Source organism: Crocodylus siamensis, chromosome 2, assembly GCF_052110815.1.
Source record: "Crocodylus siamensis isolate JL-2025a chromosome 2, ASM5211081v1, whole genome shotgun sequence".
Lineage (NCBI taxonomy): Eukaryota > Metazoa > Chordata > Crocodylia > Crocodylidae > Crocodylus > Crocodylus siamensis.
The window spans coordinates 97,729,644-97,751,069 of NC_143396.1; positions in this window are offsets into that span (position 1 = coordinate 97,729,644).

Consider the following 21,426-nt stretch of genomic DNA (forward strand, 5'->3'; position numbering starts at 1 on the left):
AACATCCAGAACCAGGAAGGAGCTAGTACATAATTTGCAATGTTGGTTTCAATGGATGTTGCTTAGGAGCATCAGCATACTGTCATTCTGCAGCCTCCTGCAATCTCTCGCTACTCCCACTTCAGTTTTCAAATTTGGAAATGTAATACAATGTGGAAATGTAATAAAATGTAAACCTTCTACATAACTTCTCCTTATAGCAAAGATGCAGGCTCCAGGGAGACAGATGAACTGACACTAAAGTACCATCTGCATCCTGTCTCCTCACACCCTATGACCAGCAAATTATAGCAAGGACATAGGCTCCTGATAGATTGATGACCTGGTATTAAAAACTGTTATTAAACCCAGTAGTGTCTAAGAAGCAAGGCAGGTCACTTTTTAAAGTGTTCTCTGTGGTAATAAATATTAGTTTGTCATCTAGAGAACGTTCCATTAATGAAGAGCTCATAGATTTGCATGAACACTCACAATGCAGTTTATGAAAATAGTCGCAGCCCTGCATTAGAGAGGGTGGGGAATCGAGGTTGGTTGTTTCATCAGAGTTCAAGCTTCAGAGTTCAAGTCTGTAAATCTTCTGTGTTGAGGCACCTGTGTCAGAGCTTGCAAAAAAACAATGAAAAGGTATATTATGGCTGAAAAAAGGAGCATGCTTTTGCATTTGGCTAGTCCTGAGGTCTCCATACCACACTCTCTATATTGACACAGTCGCAGTAGTGTATTCTTACCAGGTATCAGCAAGAGGCTGCACAGAGAAAATAAGGAAGGATAATTCGTTTGCCTGAGTGACTGGAAAGAAGAGGGTTTGTGAGAAGCCTTTCTCCAACTCAAGTAGGTCTCTAGACAAGCTATTCTTATTAATTTGTGGACAACTCACCATGAGCTATCAACATGGATTAAAACTGAGACCCTGCAGCTCCAAACTAGCACTTAAACTAAAATAGCAGTTTCATTAGTTGATAGCTGTAGCAGGCTCTTATCTGTGTGGACCAGCCACTTGAAGGGGATATAATCACTCACTTACTATCTTAGGACATTATTTCCTTGTTAAAATCAATACAGAAGAATAAATACAAGCAGGCACAATTTTTGTACAATATATTAAATTAATTTTAAAATGCCTAAGCCCTAGCTTGTCCATGACAAACATTACCTAATGAAAAAAACAATTCTTAAGACATAAGAAAAGTAGCACAAGGAACAATGTTGAGGATTCCAACAGAAAATTGTAACTCCTGGATGTATTTTATTTAAACGCAAACTGAAAAACATAGGAATTTTTAAAAGCATAGTAATTTCACGTAGTAAGTTCCCCATCTAGTATGTCAAAAGATTTTGTAATTGCATTTATCTGTGCTATAGTTTTAACTACATTCAGCATTTAAAACAGCCTCTTCTTACCCTCTCTTTTTCTGTTACAGATGATTAATGAAAAAGCCCAAATGTTGGATTGTGGATTTGGCTTAGGCCAAAAGTTGCCACACTGATGCTTGATTCTAAATGAATCTGAGTTCTCAGTTACATTTTATTTCACATTTGCTAATACTTGAAACTAAGCTAATGTTTGTGCATGTATATCCGTATGAGTGCACGTGCATGTGTTGGAGAAATATGAAGGGGGACACAGTTTTAAGTCTTCAAGTGCCTCAAACCTAGTTTGTAATGATACAGAAATGTGAAAACAAAATACTGAATTGCTAACACCTTGCTGCAAAGGATATTTAGTGAAAGAAACAAAAGAACCCCTTGGTTTATTTTGTGCTTTATAAGCATAAAGGAAAGAAGGAAATAGTCCCTGGAGTTTTGCAGTAAAAACAAATCTAGGACTCCTAGATTTGTTTCATTTTTGTATTTAAACAAATAGCTGTCTCTAGAGAGGCAGGCCTGTCAACAGGAAGACAATTCAGTTTGAAACAGACACCATTGTTGAAATCTGCAAAGCAGGTTCAGGGGCTAAACTACACATTTTTCACCTGTAATATTATTGTTATCAATATTCTTTCTACTTTCTTCACGCTTTTCAGTCTGGATGGAACAGGATGGTTTTTAACTGGGCTTCCTTGAGGAGAAGGAACACGGACTGATTTCAGAGAAAACTGGGTTATCAACAGATACAATGGACTTAGCCTCAAAGGTTGTGATTCTCCACAACCAATAATGTTACGAAGGAATTCATATAGCACAGGGAGCATAAGGAGGACAGACATTCTGTAACACTTTATTTGGCTTTATTTCTATAACTATTTCCCATTTACAGAAGCAAACTTAGAAGAAGATTTGCTTTCTGAGACTGATTCTCCTTCAGCTATGTATGTCATGGACCAATTACTTTATGCCCCCTCTTAAACATCATATTGTAGTAGAGCAGAGTCAACGTAAATCAGAATCAGACCCTTTGTTCTGTAAATTGATTACAAATCTTTTCTAAGAGCACTAGAAATGCTCTTGTTCCCTGCGAAGACAGGATTTCAGGTTTGAATAAACACAGCATTTAGACCCAGATTTTCTACTGGAGTTAAGTATCAACATATCTTTATAATGATTAGCCTTTGTTAGGTGGTTAATTTTAATTTATGCCTCACACTTCTGTGGAACTGAGGCCTACATAGAGTTTTTCTGGTATCCTGTGAATAGATGGGGTAGTTTCTAAAATTATTTGCTTTTAACATGACTTCTCCCAAAGTTTGCCAAATTCACTTCATCCGAAGAGATAATATTGTAGGAAGACCCTACTTTTGAGAAATATTTCTGCTAAATTGTGAGAATAAACAATACATTGCCTAACAATCTTGTTGCTCGGTCCTGTGGAAGTCACAGAGAAACAAAAAACCTTAAGGTGAAAAAGAGATATATATTTGCTGAGTCAAATTCCTCACTGTAGCCACCGGGCCTCGAACAGCTGCTCTTGGGCAGCTTTCGCTCGAGAGGTTGGTGTCAAGCACCTCATGGGTTCATGTTCTCGCCTGTGCCGATGTCCTGTGGAGTGGCGTCCATCTAACAGCTTCCTCCTTCTGTGGGGTAGCCCCTTCAACTGGGGCCTCGTGCTCCTGTCCTGTGGCCCGCCTAGCCTCCACCCTGTCCTCAACGGAGTACTTCAAGGACAGGACCAATCCTCTGAGACTCCTTCTTAGCCTCACCACTCCCCTCCTGTATACCCGTAGCCTGGGAAAACAAACCAAATGCCATGACAAAATCACTGGGCAACCTGCCACCCCCGGCTTCCCCTTCTATTCTTTAAGGGAAACGGGTTATCTTCTCCTCCCGTCACCCTCAGCATCTACTCTCTTGCTTGCTCAACGACACGGACAGGTCCGGCAGCGATACCCGCCCTGACTGTAACCCCTTTGGGGCTCTCCCGGGGTCCTCTTCTCCCTGACAGGACTTCCTCTGCGCCCGTCGTCCCCGCACTCCCACCTGCGGTCTGCTCCGTCTCCCCAAGTCAATCCAGCAATGCCTCTGGATGGTGTCCCAGGTGTTTCTTCACCGTCCTGTGTGAGTTGTGGTTGAGGTGCTCCGCCTCATTCTGCCCACATCCGCCCCTGCTGGCTCCGATCCCTGGGTCCCGTGGGGAGCGGCTCTTCCGCCGCCGGCATCAGCAGCAGGTCTCCTCTCTGGCCCTCTGGCCCCTCTGCAGTGTGCGCCGCCATTTTTATCCTTGCCGGCTGGCATTTAACGCTGACATCACCAGCCGGCCATAATCAGATAAACAGGTGGCTGACGAGCCACGCGGGTTCTTCCTTCCGCCCCTCGTGCTGCACTCTGGGATACCAGTGAGTATCCTTCGTTATGTTGTTTCCTGGGACATAACACCCCCCCCGCCAGTCGCCTTGTGGCATTTTTGCGAGACACGCACTGGTATTACCTGTGATCCAGTGTGAGAAGCTGTGCTATGGCCAATCAACGTCTTGTCCCGTGCCCTCGCCGCATCTAGACAAGAAATCAGCCGTTATGTGGTCTTTCCTGGGGTGGTACACAATATGAAATTTGAAGGGTTGCAAAGCCAACGCCCATTGCATTATTTGCGCATTATCGGTCTTGGTAGAACTGAGCCACTTCAGGGGTGCGTGGTCGATGATGAGCGTAAACTCCCTCCCAAGCAGGTAATAACGGAAGTGTTCCACCGCTCACTGGATAGCTAGGCATTCCCATTCAATCGTCACGTACCTGGTTTCAGCCGGCAGCGATTTCCGACTGGCGTAGGCTACAGGCTGGTCCAGGCCCGTGTCTCGTTGGGTAAGCACTGCCCCAATGGTGGCGTTGGAGGCATCCATCTGTAACATAAAAGGTTTATTGAAATTGGGTGTATATAATTACATTCTCACAGACGGCCTTTTTCAAGGTTCAAAAGCTTTGGAACATCGCCCCCATCCACTGGATCCCCTTCCGGGGTGACCCCTTTAGGGCCTCTGATAGGGGTGATGCTATTTCCGTGAATTGTGGCACGAATCTACAATAATAATTCACCAAACTCAGAAATGAACGTAGCTGCTTGGGCATTTGTGGAGTCTAGAAGGAGCAAATGGCTTGGACCTTATCTTCCAACGGCGGAATAGTACCTTGCCCCACTAGGAACCCAAGGTATTTCGTGTACTTGTGAGCGATCACGCGCTTGTGGGAGGTTGCCATCAGACCCTCCTTTCACAGTTTAGCCAATACAGCTTTCAGGGCACGTAGGTGTTGACCCCATGATCGAGTGAATATGACAATGTTGTCAATGTATGCCACAGCGTACTCGATGTGTGGCTCTATAAAGAGCTCCATTAATTGCTGGAAGGTGGCAGCTGCCCCATGCAGTCTAAGTGGCATCTGTACGAATTAATACAAACCCCAGGGGGTTCCAAAGGCTATCTTGGGGCAGTTGCATGGCCAAACTGAGATCTGCCAATATCCTTTGGCCAGGTCTAATGTAGTTATGAACTGGGCTGCCCCGATCTGTTTCACTAATTCCATTACCTGAGGCATGGGGAAGGCATCGAACGTAGCTATTTCATTTAACTTGCTGTAATCTATACAGAGCCATAGGGTCCCATCCGGTTTTCGTACCGGTACCAGGGAGTTTCGCCAAGGGCTTTGAGATGGCTTAATGATACCTAGAGCTTGCATCTTTTTCACTTCTGCCTGTACCTCTTCCGTGAGGTGATGGGGTATGGGCCGCCATCAATTTCCTGCGACCGCGCTTGGGGGTGTATGGAGAGGATGGAACGTGTCTCTAACCTATCCGGGATCCTCCGAAAAAACCTCCTTAAATTCTATGAGGAGGTTCCACACTTCCCTTTTTTGAGTTATGGTCAACTCGCCACCTACGCGAATGCCCTTCACGGGTTCTGGGGCCTTTGGCTCAGGGCTGGGTTCTCGTGGTCCGAGGCCGTCAGCCGCCTCCGCCCTAAATGCCACCCACCCTTCTGGCTGTTGCCATTCCCTTAACAGATTAATGTGGTAAATCTGTTTCATTCGTTGATGACTTGGGCGGTAAACCTCATAGTCGACTGGGCCAACTCTCCGTGTAATTTCGAATGGGCCTTGCCACTGGGTTAATAACTTACTGTGTGAAATGGGCAATAGAACTAACATTTTTTGCCTGGGTTGAAAGTCCTGCTCCTTTGAGCATGAGTCGTACCTTTCCTTTTGTCACTGTTGGGCTTGCCGTAAATTGCCAGTGGCTAGCTCTCTTGCGCTTTGGACCCACTGTTGGAATGCCTGCTGGTATCTCAATGGGCTGGAGGTAACTGCGGGACCCTGTTCCCATTCTTCCCGAAGGATCTGCAATAAACCCTGTGGCTGATGGCCTAACACTAGTTCAAAGGGGGAATACCCTAGAGATTCCGATGGGGCGTCCCTGAGTACGAACAGGGCCAACGGTAGCATCAGGTCCCAGTGTCGCGGATCACCCTGTATGCGTCATCTTAACACCTTTTTTAGGGTTCCATTCAGCCTCTTTACTAATCCGTTGGTCTGAGGGTGATAGACCAATGTCCACAGTTGCTTGATCCGCAGGGTCTGACACACTCCCTGTACCACTCTGGACATAAAGTTTCGACCTTGGTCTGTTAGGATCTTATGGGAAATCCCCATGTGGGCTATCTACTTCACCAACTCCTCCACTATCTGAGGTGCTGTTACAGACCTCAAAGGCACCGCATCATGGTATCTTGTCGCGTAATCTATGAACACCAAGATGTACAGGTATCTGCTACTGCTGTGAGGTAGCAGCCCCACAACATCCATAGTGATCCATGAAAAAGGTAGATCGATAACAGGCATCGGTTTCATTGGAGCTTGCGGCGGCCGGTCCTCCCTAGCCTTTTGGCACATGGGGCACCTCGCACAGCAGAGTGCCATGTCTTCACCCATTTTTAGCCAAAAAAACCATCTGGATATCTTGTCCAAGGTTCGATCCCTACCCATATGGCTCCCGATCGGGTTAGCGTGCACCAACTGCCACACTAATTTCCGGAAATACGTCGGCATTACTAGTTGAACCTTATCGTCCTTCCCCACCCCGCCCCGCCAGGTGGGACCTGATACAAGAGGTTGTTTCTTACCTCAAAATGGCTCCCAGGATCGGAGACTGACGCTGGCTGAGGAGGTTCATCTCTCACCTGCGCCCATGGCTCCTGCAGGTCAGGGTCCTCTTCTTGCACCTACCGAAACTGCTGGCTGCTGGCAATATCTTGTAAGTCCACCATGGACTCCTCCTCCCCCTTAGTGGTTCCCTCTCCTTCCGTTGGGTCACTAAACCAGCTTTCCTGCATCCTTAAGGCCCTCCGTGAGGCCTCGACATCCTGCACCCGATCCATGACATTGTACAACAGGGCCCAGTCCCTGCCTAAGAGCATGTTGCATGCTAAGCGGGGTGCTAGGCCCACCAACAGCTCCCTGTAATATTCCATCACCTGGAGGCTCGTCCACATTTGACGTATGGTTTGGGTTTCCCCATGAAGGCAGGACACCCTCACTGGCTCTGCTCGGCGGTTGTGGGCCTCTTCTACGAGGTTGGCCTTAACCAGGGACTGGGCACAACCGGAGTCCAGCACCGCCCACACTGGGCAGTCTTCAACCCAGGCTCTCACTACGGGGCGTTCCCACACTGGGCTCTCACCTCCTGCCCCAAAGCTGCAGTCCATGGGCTCCCCTTGATCATGCTCTCTAGGGGATTCAGCCCCTTTCCTCGGGGAACTATGCGGCTGCCACCTTTCAGAGGCTCTTCCTGGACACTCCCGTGTGAAGTGTCCCACTTGGCCGCAGTGATAGCATACCATGTCCCCTCCTGGGGTCCTATGACTGGGCTTTCATCACTCCATCCCTTTTGCCGCTGGCACTGGTAACAGGGGCCTACGTTTCTTACGGGGGTAGTATACTTCTGCAACCAAGAAGGCCTCCGCCAACTTCAGTGCCTCATCGCAGGACTCTGGGAAGGGTTGACAGACCCACCACTGGGTCCTCTCTTCCAGATAGTTTACAAACTGCTCCAGTATGGTCTTATTCACAAGCATCACCAACATGCAAGTTGCCAAGTTGACCCCTTTCCAAAGAGGTCCCACAGCCGCTGGAGCAACAGCCGTGGCTGCCTCACCTCTGTTCCCTTCTTGGCTCAAAAAAGCCACCAGTAGTATTCAGGGCTGATCTCCAAACGATAGAGAATAACCACTTTAACAGCCTCGTAATCTTGGGCTTCATTGCGGGTCAAGGCCCTATAAGCTGCCTGAGCCTTACTCACCACTAGGGCCCCTAACTGGCTAGCCAAATATCCTCTATCAAGGCTGGTGGTAACCGCATGCTGCTCAAAGGCCTCTATGTAGGCCTCCGGGTCATCCTCCAACATCATTTTGGGCATCTGCAAGGTGGGTGGGCCGTGCCGCATCCAATCCTGCTGCCACTCCAGCAGCCGTTGTTGTGCACCTGCAGTCTGCATCAAGGCCTGCAGATTCTGCCCCAGCAGGTCCGCCGAAGCCATCTCAGCGGGTTGCATGCTGGTCGGGTAGCCCCCCGAAGGTTTCCCAGCCAGTGCACCACTCTGTAGCCTCCAGGCCTTGAACAGCCACTCTCAGGCAGCTTTCGCTCAAGAGGTTGGTGTAAAGCACCTCACAGGTTCGCGTTCTCACCTGAGACAATGTCTTCCACCCGAGTCTTCAACCCCGTGCTCGCCTGGCATGACGTGTTGGACCTCAGTGGGCAGGGTTGTTCTTTGAGTGCGCTCGCTGGCCTGTGGCTCACCCGGCGGTTACTCATGGGGCTCCACCACCCCTAAACCCCAGCCTCATGCCTCCTGTGGAGCGGCCTCCGTCTAACAGCTTCCTCCTTCTGTGGGGTAGCCCCTTCAACTGGGGCCTTGTGCTCCCATTCCGTGGCCTGTCTAGCCTCTACCCTTTCCTTGAGGGAGTACCTCAAGGACAGGACCAATCCTCTGAGACTCCTTCTTAGCCTCACTACTTGGGGGACCCACTCCCCTTCCGTATACCCGTAGCCTGGGAAAACAAACCAAAATGCCATGACAAAATCACTGGGCAACCTGCCACCCCCAGCTTCCCCTTCTATCCTTCCTGAGTCTCTAAGGGGAACGGGTTATCTTCCCCCTCCCATCACCCTCAGCACCTACTCTTTTGCTTGCTCAATGACACGGACAGGTCCGGCGGCAATGCCCACCCCGACTATAACCCCTTTGGGGCTCTCCCGGGGTCCTCTTCTCCCTGGCAGGACTTCCTCTGTGCCCTGTCATCCCTGCACTCCCACCTGCAGTCTGCTTCATCTCCCCGAGTCACTCCAGTGATGCCTCTGGATGGCGTCCTGGGCGTTCCCTTGCTGTCCTGTGTGAGTTGTGGTCGAGGTGCTCTGCCTCGTTCTGCCTGCACCCGCCCCTGCTGGCTCCGATCCCTGGGTCCTGCGGGGAGTGGCTCTTCCGCTGCCGGTGTTGGCAGCAGATCTCCTCTCTGACCCTCCGTCCCCTCCGCGGTGTGCACCACTATTTTTATCTTTGCCAGCTGGCGTTTAATGCTGACATCACTGGCCAGCTGTAATCAGATAAACAGGCAGCTTATGAGCTGCATGGGTTCTTCCTTCTCCTCCTCATGTGTTGCGCTCCGGGCTGCCAGTGAGTATCCTTCATTATGTTGTTTCCCAGGACACTCACTGTCACTAAGGAATCCAAACTCATGGTAGAGGTGATATCTTTTATTAGACCAACTAGATTTTTGCAAAAAATGTATGTAATTGCAAGTTTTCAGGCTTAAGCCTCTCGGCCAATATTGCTGCAACCTGGATATGTGTCACTGTCATTAATATACTCTCTTGAGCATGTTTCTGCTCTGTTTGAGCATAACCCTGTTGATAATGAGGTGGCAGTCATTCAAGTGAGCAGAGGAATTGACTCATTGTGTTCCTTGTACATTAAGTCCAGGTCTACCATTATGACGATATGCCCAAATTTGCATCAGGGCACCTATACACCGGCAGAGAGGCTGCTCCGATGTGCTGTAATTACAGTGTTTTGGACCAGACTCAATTAATCAAGTCTACTGGAGCATGGTAATGACCACATTTCAGTAGATGCTAGCATCACGTGTATCAGCATCCCCAGGATGAAAAATGGCAGCAGGGGTGCTTTCACTAAAGCCCATTTGAGCTTCAGTTAAAGTGTACCCACTGCCATTTTCACTGCAGTGATGCTGATACACATGACACTTTGAGTGCTTTAATTAGAGTGGTTTTCCGAGCTGCTGTAATTAAAGCATTCCCCCCCACACCTCCGAGAGCACATCTAATAAATGCCCGAGGAGGTTAGTCATTTCTCCTAGAGCCCCTAATGCATGAGTGCAGGAAAGTAGCAAATATTGCTGTTTGTCCCACCTGAATTTTTGAGCAACTCCTACTTGCTACTGTTCATGACAGGGGAATCCTTCAGCTGCTGGCTGAAACAAAATATCATACCAGTTGCCTGCTTAAATGTGAAATGCAAGTCAAATGGGATTTGAACCAGCTGTGTTCACAGCTCTGCACATTTGTCAAATTGAATAAAAGATTCCTGGAGGCAGAAAGACCAAACAGAGAACACACATTCAAGTTCAAATAAATAATGTATGTGTGGTACAGCTGGGGTGGTCCCAACTATATTTTCCCTCTGTAACTACACAGAAATGCCAAGTTTTTATTTAGATATGACTTAATATAGTATAGATATTAATTTTTTCATTTCTGCATTGTTTGTCACTAGGTTATGTTTTATGTTCAATTTCAGTCAGCAAGACCTACCTAATCATGTTTAAATTTTGATGAACCAGAATCTACAAAAGAATCAGTCTTGTGAGGACCATTTTATAAATCATTGTTTTTCACACGGATGTTAAAAGTCCTTCCCATGGCAGAGAAAAGGAGAGGCCATTGATAAATAAGGACAATGGGAATAGAACACTCATAAGGTTGCTTTGTGAAAAGTCCCAGTAAGTACAAGAGAAAAGTAACGAAAAAAATTATTGAGGGGTTTTTGTATAATGTTTTGCCACACGAAATTAAATGAGCAGTTGTCCTATAGCTATGGTCATGCGACTCTCAATGCTAACTGCAACTATCCTGCACTATATTTATGCAGCCTGTTACTTTATATGTTTCTGGTTGCAGCAAGAAAAGTTTCAGTTAGATATTAGGAAAAACTTGCTCACTAGGAGGGGTAGTAAAGCACTGGAAAAGGTTACCCAGAGAGGTGGTGGAATCTCAGTCCTTGAAGGTTTTTAAGACCTGGCTAGCCTTTACCTACACATTTAAAGGGGCTCCTGGCCACACATTCAATTAATAGCATGACAGGAAGCAGCTACAAAGTTATTATTCGTATTTTGTGTAATATCCTGTATTTATCATGCCATTAATTGATCTAACATATGGCTGGGTGACTACTTAAGTCATGATTAACTGGTTAATCGTGCCTTAAGTGTAATGTGTAGATGGGGCCTTTTTGGCAAATAAGAAATATTCCAAACTCTGAAACAGAAGATGCTGCTGAGTATGTCAGCCTGTTAAAGATTCTCCTTGCACGCCTTCCTTTAGAACAGTGGTTCTCATGTCAAGGGAGGCAGGAGCTGTGAGTCTTTTTTTTTTGAGGAGTGGTTGGATAAGTTGAAAAAAAGTTGTATATTTTAAATGTATTATATTTTAAAATAACTAAAAATTAAATAATGCAGAAAGCTTGTGTTTAACATACTAATGTTGCTTAGCAACTGTGACACATCAAATGTACGTTGCATCGTTTTTTGTAAGTAAACTTACAAACCTCAGAAGTGCACTTAGTGAGAAACAGCTTAAATGAGAAATGGATCGCTTTGTGACAAAGGGAAAAAAAGTATACAACCCTTCAAGAAGGGTGTGGATAACCTTGAGAGGGTCCAGAGGAGGGCTGCTCATATGTTTGGACCTTGCAGGTAAGGCCCTACAAGGAAAGACTGAGGGACTTGGATCTCTTCAGCCTCCGCAAGAGAGGCATGAGAGGTGATTTTGTGACCAGGCTGTCTACAAATTAATCGGGGGGTGGGGGAGGGCAGCAAGGAATAGGAGATATTCTGTTTACCCTTGTGCCCCTAGGGGTAAGTAGAAACAATGACCACAAACTGACAGAGAGCAGATTTAAATTAAACATCAGGAAAAACTTTTCACAGTAAGAGTTACCAAAATCTGTAATGGGCTTCCAAGGGAGGTGGTGCTCTCCCCTAACCTGGAGGTCTCTAAAAGGAGACTGGACGAGCACCTGGCTGGGGTCATTTGACCCTAGCACTCTTTCCTGCCCAAGGCAGGGGGTCAGACTTGATGATCTACTGAGGTCCTTTCTGACCCTAAAAATCTATTACATTTATGAAATCTATGAAACCCAAGCCAAAGAGAGTGCAGGAGTAGAGGTTCCAGCAAAACACAAAGGTCAATATGATAAGGCTTATTTAAACTTGGTTTTACATGGAGCAGATCCAGTGATGCAGCAGTGCCCCAATGTGTTGTAGGCACTGAAGTACTGACAAATGACAGTATGTGGCCCTGCAAGCTATACCAGTATTCTGAAACAAGACACCCTACCTTAGTATCTAAACCTGTAGATTTTTTTTAAGAGGAAGCTTGAGTTAACAGGAGAAAAAAAAAGTTGTTGAAGTGTACAGCACTGTTAACGTGAAGGCTACTGAGGCTTCTTACTGTGTGGCTTTGTGCATTGCCAAAGCAAGCAAGGCTTTCAACATAGGTGAGAAACTACTACTTCCAATTGCAGTGGATGTGCTTGGTGATAATAGGTCACAATTCAGCATCACCACTAGATGCAACCCCGCTTTGAAAAGACACAGTTTGATTCTGCATTGTGGAGATGCCCGCTGATATAAAAGAGCAGCCCTTAGCAAGAGTTAATCAGAGCCCATCTTATTCCATTGAGATAGATGAGTCTACCAATGTATCTAATGTTGCACAGCTGCTCGTGTATATTTGTTTTGCTACAGCAACAGAATTAAAGGAGGAATTTCTGTTTTGCTGTCCTCTCCTCACACAAGCAACTGGTGAAGACCTTTTAAAACTGCTAAATAGTTTTGTCTAAGACACAGGCCTTGACTGGGGACATTGCTTTTGAACGTGCAGCAATGGAGCACAGTCTATGACAGAACGGCATAGTGGGCTTGTGTCAACGGTACAAGAAGTGGCCCCCACAGCAACCTGAAATTATTGCATGATCCACAGACAGGCATTGGCTGCTAAGATGTTAGAGGAGCTTAGCAATGTTCTTTCAGTTGCAGTAAATACTGTAAACTTTATAAAGTATCTCCTGGTTAATTCAAGAGTTTTTGTCATTTTATGTGAAGAGTTGGGGGCAAGCTTCACACAGCTGTTGCCATATGCAGAAGTCTGTTGGCAGTCCAGGGGCAAGGTACGCACAAGACTATGTGAACTACGTGATGAAGTCCGTATTTTTCTTGATGGTAGTAACTCCCTACTTCTACAGTATTTCAGTGACATTTTTTGGGTCTCTTTATTATCATAACTGGCTGACACATTTGAGTGACTAAATTCTACCTATTCTCACCTACCTATGTGAATCAGACTTTTGGCATTAACTGCAATCAAAACAAAGTGTGGGTCTCGGCTTTCTGTCAAAGATGACTTATGTCTCTTTCTTTCTACACCACATCTCCGAACTCCGCTACTTTGTGCAGCAAGGAAACAAACACACCCCACCCATTGCTAAAGTAGGACTGATGTATTTTATACTGAATTAACCAATCATTGTTTGGTATCATGTTCCCTAAAATGTTTAATTGAAGTTTTAATTTAACTGCTTCCATTTATACTGCTCTTGAATTTAAATATTTTTGAAACTCGAGCTAATCTTTATTGATCAGATCCCATCAACATTTTTATTCATTTTGTGCGGCATACAGGCCTATTATTTTCAATTTGTTGCATTGTTTTAGCAAACTATGGGGAGGCACAGTCATTTTTTTCCATAGCTAAGTGAGGCTTACTAAGACAAATTTTACTAAGACCCCTACTTTAGAACAGTCAGAAATATATGCTTACATTGTTGTGGACATGAACAAGTTTCCACGGTAACTTTCTGTTTTGCAGTTAAGACCACTCAGTGCCCGTGTGATGGATCGAATATTGGGACCAACAGAGGAAAGGCCATGGGCAGTTATAAGGAGTTGGGGATTCTGACATCAGTCATCCCTCTCATATAATTAGTATGAACAGTATCCTGTTCTGGACAGAAGATTATTTCAGTGATATTTTCCCATTGGTTTCAGGCCCAGCAATACCAAAGGAAATGACTCAATAAGATCTTCAAGACACAAAATGGTCAGGTGTCCCCCAAAGCCACATATCTAAATCAGTGATAATGAATGAGATTAAAGGAGGAGAACAGGAAAAAAGAGTAGGAGGGAAAGCAGTCTATTAGAATGTGAAAGAGGGAAAACAAATGAAGAAGGGATGAGTCAGATTGAATGCAAGTAGGAAAAAAGACTGAGAAAAGATAGAGCATAACTGAGGAAGAAGGAAGAAGGGGAGTGAGCAAGACAAGTGACTAATTAAGGAGCATGTATGTGTGTGTGATGGAGCAGGAAGAAAGGGAAACTGGTACTTGTTTTTCATGCAGAATAATGGCATAAGGAATGTTGGTCAGAGGTTTATTTTATTTAGGCACGATACAAATTTTGTTCCAATTGCTTTTTGTGCTATGTTGACAAAAAGAGTGTTAGCTGAAGCAATGGTGCACAATACCTGGGCACCTCTAAAAGCTACTGAAACACATTAAGCAAGTACAAATATTGCTTGCAGACTAAGGGAATCCATTTGGAAATGTCAGGGTATTGATATGCAGCAAGAAGTGTCATCAAAGTGTCCATGTGGCTTACAGCTTACAAGTGAAAAAGCATCCCTTCATCCCAAGGCACTGTGCCTGGCAAGAGCTGCAGCACTTGTAGATCAGTGATAGTAGCATTATAAAAGATGCCACAATTGTCATCTAGACAGATTACATGAAAGCCAATCCACCCAAGTCCTTCTTGTTTAATTCCACAACAGCTAATGTAGTAATACTTGCCTTATTGTCCTCTGACATGAGAAGGCAGAAGATTTTCTGGGAGATGATAGCAGTTACAATACAGGAATAAAGAAACAGTAGTATAGGTCTGAAAGGGACCTCTTGGTCCCTCTTATTCACAGGCAGCACTTGTTGGATATGCATTTCCCATTTGTTACCTGTCAGTACCAAGCGGCATAATCTTTGTAATTAAAAGGGATCCAGGTTTTCTGTTGGCCATGGAAAAATGCGGTAAAACCCAGATTTTCTCATTTTAAGGAGAGAAACCTGGATTTTCTCCTATAAAGGAGAAAAACATGGCAAACGGTGGGCTTCCCCTTGCAGGCTGGGGGAAGCAGGAGGGAGCAGGAGGATGGCAATCAGGCAGGGGGTGCCACATGCATGTGTGCATCTACACGTGCACATGACCACCAGGCAGCCTGGGGAGTAGCTCCCCAAAGGTAAGACTGGCAGGAGGGTGTGGGGAATTGAGGATCCCATAGTGAGGAAGGAAGGGAGTTGGGCAGGGCTGGGACAGTGTGTGGGGCTTGGGGCCCAAGGCTGGGATGCACAGCTGCAGGGCCCAGGCAGGGAGCAGGAAAAATGGGAAATGCATATCCAACAAGTGGTGCCTGTGAATAAGAGGGACCAAGAGGTCCCTTTCAGACCTATACTACTGTTTCTTTATTCCTCTATTGTGGTGGCTCATCCGGTGGGGTGGTCAGGGTGCTGGCTCCCCACTGCTGTGCACACTCCTGGGCAGGGCCATGGGGGGCACGTGTCCTCCAGATTTGTGTGTGGGGGGGGGGGGCTGTCTGCTGTGGGCTTGGGCTCCCTGCCCTGCTGCCCTCCCCGTGGGGCCTCTGTAGCCCAGTGGACAGGACCTGGTGTGGCAGGGCAGAGCGGGGTATGGAAACCTGATGCTGCTGCTGGGAGCCCTCTGCTGCCATGGTGAGGTGCCCCCAGCCTGCCTGGCAGGAGCAGGGTTGGTGACACAGAGTTGTGCCCCTAGCTGCTGGTAGGCACCTCGGCATGGTGGTGTCAGGCTTGCAGTAGTAGCATTGAGCTTCCCTGACTGGCCCCACTCTGCCCTGCTGTGCTGGGTTTCACCTGCTGGGATGTGGAGGATCTAGGAGGAGGACAGAAGGATGAGGAGCCTGAGGCCACAGCAAGTCACCCACATCCTCCCCCCCCACCACGAGCTCTGCTCCAACCTTGATGCCAATAAGGGAGTGGGAGCTGTGCTCCACTCCGCCACACCAGCCACTGCCTCCCACGGGTGGCAGCCAAGACTAAGGCACTGCTGGGGGTTGGGGCAGGGGGCTGCAGATCTATGTCCCTGACCCCTTAGCCCTGACAGCTGGGGACCCCCTCTGGCAGGGCTGGGGTGGAGGTGGGGGGCTACAAGTGGGGAGTGGGGGGCATCACCAGGGCCCAGGGGCTGTGGGTTGGGAGTGAAGGGCAATGGCATGGGCAGGGCACCAGCATATCAGGGCTGCTTAGCACCACAAAGCAGTGTGGGGAGGACAGCCGCAACTGGACCCACATCCTGGTGAGTGAAGGGGGCAGGGGGAGCTCTGATTTTCCATGATAAAAAACCCAAAATCAAATACCAAAATTTATAGCTATTTAGAATGTATTTGATTATAGTGATTGAGGCACTGGTAGCCTTTGAAATTGATTTAAAATTGTAAATATGTCAATAAAATATTGTGTTCAGTTGGCACTTCCCATGGCCCTGTCCAGGAATGTGCACATATATTTAGATACAGATATAGATAAATACATATATCTATATAGATGATATATAATATATATATAGATATATCAGTATCTCTCTCTCTCTCTCTATATATATATATATAGAGAGAGAGATGTTTCATGTTAATCATGGAAAAATATGGATTTGGGGGGGTTTAATCAGAGAATTTGCTATTTTTTATCAGAGAAAACCAGGATTGCTAGTAGTTAGATTGTCTGGATCAATTACATCCTGACTGACTCATTTGATCAAGCTGGGTGCAATCATGAACTACATATAGTACTGATTATCTCCTTGCTCTCTCTCTTTCTCTGTCTCTCTCTCTCTCTCCCCTGCCCCCCTACCTTTCCACCCCAACTTTTGGCATCAGACCATAGAGCCACCACAGAAGTGTGTGGGAAGAAATTGTCCATGTCTTCACCATTGCATACTGTCAATGTATAGGGATGTCATCATCTTAAAATATGCATTATATGTCAGAATTAAAATGACTGCAACTAGAAAATGAAGGGAAAATATTACTGTCAGTTTTTCCTACCATTTCTTTGCTTTGTTTATATGACAGCAAAAACTTGTGGGAAGCAATTGTGGAGTGTCCCTTGGTCTCAGGGAGCACTGCCAATAGGTTGGGTGAAGTGCCTGACAGGGATTGTCATTGTACAATGGTTAGCAGACTGCCTCCATTTAATAGCGGTATTTCATTTCCTGCACTTCAATAGAAAGCTTACCACGGTTGTGACTCATTGTAATTGTCTTAAGAGAAAGGGGTACGGGGTCTTCATAAAGTCCTTGTGCACAACCTAAGTTGTTAAAGTTTAAAAGTGCACAAGGACTTTATGAAGACCCTGTATTATAAAGCCTTTCCGTGCACCACCTACTGCAAGGAAATCACATATCTTGAACTCTGCTCTTGGTTCGTTAAAACTTTATATTAATGACCAGTAAAAACTTGATATTTCCTGCTGTTATAATTACCATATCATCTTTAACCCCCCTGTAATTATTTTGTTGCTATTTGTATTTCATCTTCAGAAATTATCTTTCTAGATTATTTTTGCCAAATGAAATCTAGTAGTCCCTAGATTTTTAAGGGATGTTTAAAACATGTTCTACAACCCTTTGAAAACTCTGGTTTAGGTTTCATACTGGGTATATGTATGATACTTGCTCTGTATAAATCTAAGCAGTTGTTAGCACTGAAGCCTCATACTGTAAATATAGCTATCAGTACCTTTAAATCATCGATGACCATCCTGAACCTTTGTAGGGCTTGCTTGAGATTCCTCAGATATCTTATTGCAGATAATCAAATATAAATTTCTTCCAAAGGCCAAATAGTCACTATTATTCTTTCATCTCTAGACTCAAGATCCAGATTTAAATTGTTCCTGTAATTGTTCATTTCCTGGGATTAGTAGTTGGTAGGCTTTAAAATTCACTTCAGTAAGACTCAGAGAAGAGGTCAATAAATCAAGTCTTTCATCACTGTGCAGGTTTGCTCTAATTGGTTCTACATGCATTTTAAAAGCAGATATATAATAGTTCACTCAGGGCTGCTGCCAGCAAGTCAAATTCATCCTTGGCTATTACTGCCCACTCTTCATTAATTGCAAAAGACCTGAGAAATAAGTCTTGATTATAAGACTTCACACTCTCAAACTCATTACATCTGTTTGCATTAAGGGACCTCAAATAAACTTAGCCAATAATTTAAATCTTTAGAGCTATTTCCACAGCAAAACCATTAAATGGAAGGAGAAAAAATGATGCTTCTGATCCTTTTTTGTTTTAAATGACCATTTTAAATGAGGCAAGGATTGTTTTTTTGGTGATGTGTTTTATCAGAATCATGGTATAGTTGGGAGTGACGTTGAGCAAGCTTTTGCACACAGGCAGTAAAAGATATCATCAGTCCTTGCATCTTGTATACTTCCTAAATCATCACAGCTACATCATCACCCCACTTCATTTTAAATGACAGACTTTTAGGCTACCCTGAAAAAATCCTGAGGGTTGCAGTTTTTGAAGTGCAGAATTTTACTTTGCTTCTGAACACTTGTGACTAAGAGGGTTATCAAATTTAGTATAAGTATCGTACTAATCACACATTGGGTTAATAAAGTAACGTGTGTCATGTGCCTCCAAAAACTGGAAGGGGACATGTTTCCCAAAGGCATACCAATGATATGAGATGTGAAAAAATCTAAATAGAAGAAATGGAGGAGATTACATGAGGTAACACCAGTAAAATTACATTTTTGCTTAGTTGGGGTGAGTATACTGTGAGTATTCATGAGTGGTTTTATTCATTGATTAAATAGATGTTAGACTAGATGTCAGTGATGCAATGATTAAGTGGATGTCAGATGTCAAAAATGTCATAACAAACTTAGAGCCCCTCGAGATGTTCAGGTAAAAGCATGAGAGGGTTCGAAGGGTGATCCACACAATTGCACCTCCTGCTATGCCACATGTGAATTGGCAGGAGGCATGATTTTGGGACCCAGCATTAGATCCTATCAAACCTTATTGCTCGTATGGGTGTATCACCATCTTGGGCTCCTCCTGCACCAGCAAGTAAAAAGCTCCTTCAGTTGCAAGTCTCATAGCTGTGGGGACTCACAGCTGTGGCAGAGCCCCATGGCCACCGACACCAAGTCCACAGCTGCAGGACTTTCCATCCTGGTGGTGCCCCAAGAATCTCAGCAACATGGGGCCCCAGCACTGTGTGTGCCATCAGGATGGAAAGTTTCACAGCTGCAGGACTCCCTGCCCCAGCTGTACCTATGGCTGGGGAGCCCTGGCAACTGATGGGACTCCCAGCTGCAGAGGCAGACCCTGCTACATGTGCAAGTTAAAGCTAGATAGCAACCAACTATTAAGCTGGAACAAATTTTTGAGGTCTAACTTTATAGCTGGTTGCACCTTCCAGTGGCATGATAGGTACTTTGCACGGGTAGCTGGTCTCAGTTAATTGCACAATTAATCAGTTATTTTGCGCAATACCTGTAATGTGTAGATGGGGTCCTAGATAACCGGGGGCCGCATACTGCAGCTCTGCCTTTATGAGCATGCCATTGTATCTGTGTTGCATCCCATTGTCCCTAGATGTGGAAATGGGATCTTCTTAGGTTAGGATAGCTCAACAGTCATTGAGTCAGGAGTGGGTCTTAAGAAGAAACTGAATGAGGAGGAGACATGCGCCTGAGGGAGCTGTTCCATGCCTGTGTAAGCCAGAACAGCTTTGAAGCTGTACTTACTTACTTCCGGGGCCAAACAGGTTTGTTGCTGACCGCAAAGTAAGGTAATGAAAATCCAGGTATTTGCTTTGCCAGTCCCAGAATCTAGGCCTCTAACTGTAAGAAATTGGATATGTTTTTATTCTTATCTGTATATCAAGACTCTCATGGGAAGATCCAGGATTTTGTAAAGGGATATGTGGGAGCAGTGACTGATGCTGAAGAGGTAGTTGTATCATTGCTCCAAGCTCCCCCCCTCCCTCCCACCCCAATATGGGCAAACCCTGCCACAGCCCTGCAGCAGCCAGGAACCTTTTAAGTTCCCAAATTAGGTAAAACTCCTGCCTCTTTTGGCACCCTCTTCCTTCCCCTTTATGTTCACCGGTATCTCCCTTCCCTTCCTCTTCCTCCATCATCCATTGCTGCCACTCTCCCATGAACATTGCACATCTCCCGAGGCTTAGGGGACATGGCGACCACCCACAGGTGGTGGTGTTGGCAGTGGGGGCATGGCAGTGAGGAGCTCCCACAGGTGGTTGCAGTGCTGTTGGCAGCAAGGAGGGGTGGTAAGTGCCAACCAGCGATTGGTGACCACCCACAGACACCACCAGGGGTGTTGGTGGTGGGAGAGGGGAGGTGGTGAGCAGTGACTGACCACAGGCACCACCGGCAGCATCGGCAGCAGCCAATCTCAGGGGGTGCACGGGCACCTGCGTGCACTCCCTATGCATTGACAATGCACTCTTCCTACCTGACCCACATGGGGATGGGGGGCGGAGCTTCAGAGCCACTCCTGCCCGGCTCCAGCTGAGCTGTACAAGGAGTTGGGTACAAGAGCAATAGTAGCAAGCATGCTCCCCCTCCCTGAGCTTACTTCTTGGACAGTGAGGAATACCCAGGGGGATGAGGAGGAGAGGAGGAATCCATCTGCTGCAGCTGCCACCACTGTCCCAAGATGACCCTAGTTTCCTGTCTAGTCTGACTGGAATAGGAGGAGAGGGCCGCTTAGCATGGAAAGGACATTAGGGGATTCTTACCTGATTTGGGGGCTTAAATCCCTGGCTACTGTTCCTGCAATGTGATCTGAAAGGAAGGTGAAAATGCAGCGCTGCCCCCCCCCGCCCCCCCGCCCAAGGTTTGTCCCTAAAGACTCTTATATTCCAGGTTGTACGAGACCAGAAGACTACTGAGTATTCTGATCATGTCTACAAATTATTACAGTCTGCAGAGCGCATAGCCAAATGTAGATAACCGGAGCACACAAATAAATGTTTTGCATAAGTTCTTTTTTTCTTTCAGTGCCATATAATAACTTTTCAGAAATAATCTTAAGGGAAAGAACAAACTGACTTTAAATGAGAAGTGCATGGTCTCTGAGGACTATTTAAACTTTTTATTATTTTCACAGTACACTGTTTTTTTCAATCTTCTTAACCTTCTTTATCATTATTTGCCAGAGTAGATAATTATAATCATGACATCTGTCAACAGAACAGCACAACAGACTTTAGATTGTTTCATTAGGTTGAAGTTAACAGACAGGAAAGACTTTGCTTCATTTTTAAATTCTGTATGTATTATGTAGTTGCAAACATTCTGAATAATCCAGATAAAAGCAAAAAGTTAGGATTTACAGTGGCATCAGAGATTGGAATGTGCCTGTCAAAATAGAATTATCTCAATTTATGAGTTTTTTTTAAAATTTAATATAAATCAGAACTGTAACAAGTAGAGAAAAAAGTAGTATCATGTATGGTTATGTTTCCAAATTATTTCACTGGTTGCCTACATATATTATCTAGACCATTTTTGGTGTGTCCATCATTACCATTGTAAAGTGTAAATTTGTCACAATTGTATGTATATACCTGATAACGCTTCACTAAGAAACT